Consider the following 4,326-nt stretch of genomic DNA (forward strand, 5'->3'; position numbering starts at 1 on the left):
ACTTTCTGTGCTTTATGGCATCATCCGACAAATCACATGACATTTCTGTACTTTCTCCACTGGTCTCAGATTCTGTCAGCATGCGAAGAATCTGTAGGTCTGAGAAGTGCATGACATTCACATAAGTCAGAGCTGGGAGAAGCACTCGGAGCTTGTACTTGAGTAAAAGTAGAAGTACTCAGGTCTGGTACTCGAGTAGAAGTACTCAGGTCTTGTACTTGAGTAGAAGTAGAAGTACTCAGATCTTCAAATCAAATCAAGTTTTATTTATAAAGCACATTTAAAAGCAATTTTTGGTCGAGCCAAAGTGCTGTACATGTAATAAAAACACATTACTACAGACAATAGACAATAAATTACAACAGATATATAAAAGAACACAGAGAATAGTCTGGAGTCATGCTCCGCTCTGACTAGAAGGCCAGGGAGAAGAAGTGTGTCTTAAGTGTAGATTTAAAAATCTATGTACTTGAGTAAAAGTAGAAGTACTCAGATCTTGTACTTGAGTAAAAGTAGAAGTACTCAGATCTTGTACTTGAGCAAAAGTAGAAGTACTCAGATCTTGTACTTGAGTAAAAGTAGAAGTACTCAGATCTTGTACTTGAGTAAAAGTAGAAGTACTCAGATCTTGTACTTGAGTAAAAGTAGAAGTACTCAGATCTTGTACTTGAGTAAAAGTAGAAGTACTCAGATCTGGTACTTGAGTAAAAGTAGAAGTAATCAGATCTGGTACTTGAGTAAAAGTAGAAGTAATCAGATCTTGTACTTGAGTAAAAGTAGAAGTACTCAGATCTGGTACTTGAGTAAAAGTAGAAGTACTCAGATCTTGTACTTGAGTAAAAGTAGAAGTAATCAGATCTGGTACTTGAGTAAAAGTAGAAGTACTCAGATCTGGTACTTGAGTAAAAGTAGAAGTACTCAGATCTTGTACTTGAGTAAAAGTAGAAGTAATCAGATCTGGTACTTGAGTAAAAGTAGAAGTACTCAGATCTTGTACTTGAGTAAAAGTAGAAGTACTCAGATCTGGTACTTGAGTAAAAGTAGAAGTACTCAGATCTTGTACTTGAGTAAAAGTAGAAGTACTCAGATCTTGTACTTGAGTAAAAGTAGAAGTACTCAGATCTGGTACTTGAGTAAAAGTAGAAGTACTCAGATCTGGTACTTGAGTAAAAGTAGAAGTACTCAGATCTGGTACTTGAGTAAAAGTAGAAGTACTCAGATCTTGTACTTGAGTAAAAGTAGAAGTACTCAGATCTTGTACTTGAGTAAAAGTAGAAGTACTCTTGTTCACGAGTCAACATTTGTGGATGTGGAATCAATAATACAGTAAAGTAGAAGACCTTGCACTTTTTGAGTAAATACTGACTACTTGAGTCGGAGTAACGCAAACTGCTTTTATTGACTTTATATCATCAGTCAGATGAGTGTTAACACAGACTTAGTACATCTGCTTCTACATGTCACTTATCTATTTAAAGTATGAAACCTTATTATTAAATATCCTGACTGTCAGCACGAGGATAAACATAATCACCTGCCATCTTACAAACACAGGATTTGAAATCCCCTCTGGTATTTGAAGAACAATGGAGCAAATCTGACACTTTAATGTCCCATGAATGAGGATTTCGATGCACCTTGCTCAAAGAAAAAAGTCATAATGCACACCCCCTCCTCCCACTCATACAAGCACCCTCTGGTCAAACACAAGCAGGCTATGCAAACAGATGGTAGGCCGTGATTTGCACTGTTGTAGCTTCATGCTAATTGGGGGGAAGTGTAATGACATGAAAGTTTGAAACAAGAAAGTGTTTCAGTCAGTGGCTGACTGGATGCCAGCCCCAGCAGCACTCTCAACTTGTTGTTTACCGGTTCATTTAGAAGTCGCTTCAAAGGTTCAACATCCTCTTTCCAGATGAAACAAAGGGCTGTGATGTTATGCACGCAAAGAAGGTCAACTGACACTGGTGCAGTATGGAGGTGCTAGGGGTTGTGATTTTGATCAGCTTTTCATGAAGGGAGCTGTTTTACTAATTTATGAACCCCTGCTGAGATCAAAGAAAAGACAATGGCTGGGATTTTTCCCTCAGCCTGATGATTAAAAATGCAGTGGGAGCAAATTACTTTCAACACATTTAAGTTAACGAAATAAAAGCTCCAAATGTGTTTCTCCGGTCATGAAAGAGAGTCACTTTATTATTTGATTGGTTAGGCCTATGTGTTTTTTTTATATTCTCAAATTGTGTGTCCTTTTGTTTTAAGTAATTTACATATTCAAGTCTTTTTTTGAATATGTTGTTGTACTATTGCTGTCATTGAGCTGCTGAAACAATGGAATTTCCCATCTGAGGATCTGGAATACATGTTTATCTTACCTTATCTGTTCATAACTAAGGCCATCAAATAAACGTAGAAGTGGAAGTATAAAGAAGCTTTAAATGAAAATACTCAATTAAAAATAAGATATTATAAACAGGGCTGCACTTAACTGGTGCGCAGGTGCGCATGCGCACCTCCGCCAAAAAAAGAGCACCGGGTCATTTGAAACAAAGCGCATTTGCGTACCAACATTGAGAGAGGGAGAGAGAGAAGGGAAAATAGAGGAGAGAGGAGAGATGAGAGAGAAAGATATTTGCGAGTTGCATACATGTATGAACCATGATATGAACTCAGGGCCGGCCCGTAGCGCTGGCTAGATGTTCGCCTAGGGCGCCAGATCTGGGGAGGTGCTGCGCTGGCAGTTCTGGGAGGGAAAAAAACATTTTGACCGTTGGGGCTCATCCTAATTTTCGGCCTTGATGTAACAATATTCATAATTAAGTAAATGTAACAACCTTTTCACCCCGGTTACACGTTTCATTTGCCCTGTACGATGGGCGCTGTAAGTGATGAAAATGGGGGATGTTGGCTTATCTGGCGCCCGCAGCTCACAGACAAAATGCGAGGGAGAGAGGGAGGGTGCACCGGTACCAGCGCTGTTGTTATTAGAATCTGGTGCCGTGCTAGCTGCTCTAACGGAGATAAGAAGAAGATGTTTCTACAATAATGTGGAGGGAGAGTCCTCCAGTCAGACTGAGAGGCTGATGAGTTAACTACAGCTCAGTGAGGTAAATGACTCTTAGTCTAAATTCAAACGGTTTGGTCACAATTTATGTAAACACATATTTTCAAGGCACTCCTTTGTAATTATTGGGATAAACAGGTTTTAAATCATTCCAATGTATACTATAGGACAGTAACCAAACATATCCTTTAAAACTGGAGAGATTAAAAAAAAAAGCATAAATAAATGTTAAGGTAAATTAGATATGAATGAACAACACAAATAAAATAAGTTACATTAATTTGTTATTGGCTATAGTAGGCTATTGGTTATGTTCACATACTTATTTGATTACATCCACTTTTCTAAAATGACAACAGAGACTTTCGACCCAAACCCAGCTGTTGATTTGTGGAATCAAGCATCTAATCGCAGACTGAACCAGAGAGGAAGTAGTAGGCCTACATCATCAGCTACCATGTCTGACAGAGAGGAAGACAGTGAGGAGAACAGTCAGGAGGGTAGTGATGACAGCTTGTAGGATTACTGGTCGTGCTAATGTTGTCTTGTGTTCACCTCTCCATGTGTGTTCTGTGTTCACCTCTGCATGTGTGTTCAGTGCCGTGTGTCTGGCAAATAAAGTCAAGACCCCTCAAAAGTTACGGTTTATTTCATTTTAAGGATGAGCACCAAGCAACATCTCCAGGTGCTCCTTTGAGAACCAGGGCAAAAAAGTTATGTGCACCCCTGATTATAAAAACCTAATTACTGTAGGAAATGCACAGGTAATAGTTCACATTAAGATAATAATAATAATACAAAACTAACAGTGTAAAAGAAAAAGAAAAGATAACAGCAATTGAGTTATGTGAAACTGTTTAAATATATACATAACGAGTTGTGACAATTATAAATAGATATACATATTATTTGTTTATACCTCTTATGTGAAAGTTCAAAGTACACATACAGTCAATGGTATGTACATAGAAGTCATAGCACAAGTGCAGCACTGCGCCAGACTTATGTTTGCAAAGGCATAGATTCATTTTATAAATCATTTGTGTTTCATTGTCATTGTCATGTCTCATTTTCCTCAGAAACGATAATCTAGTAGTTAATCTAGTTTTCCCGTCACCTCAAAAACACACAAGTTGATGCATGTTTTGCTGCTCTCCAATCACATTACTGTTTACAGTAAAGCCCCGCCCCCGAGCTCCCGCAGGAGCCAATCAGAGAGCTCAGGGGGCGGGGCTTCACTGTATACAGTCATGTGGTTGGAG

This window comes from Gymnodraco acuticeps, unplaced genomic scaffold, assembly GCF_902827175.1.
Source record: "Gymnodraco acuticeps unplaced genomic scaffold, fGymAcu1.1, whole genome shotgun sequence".
In the NCBI taxonomy this organism is placed as follows: domain Eukaryota; kingdom Metazoa; phylum Chordata; class Actinopteri; order Perciformes; family Bathydraconidae; genus Gymnodraco; species Gymnodraco acuticeps.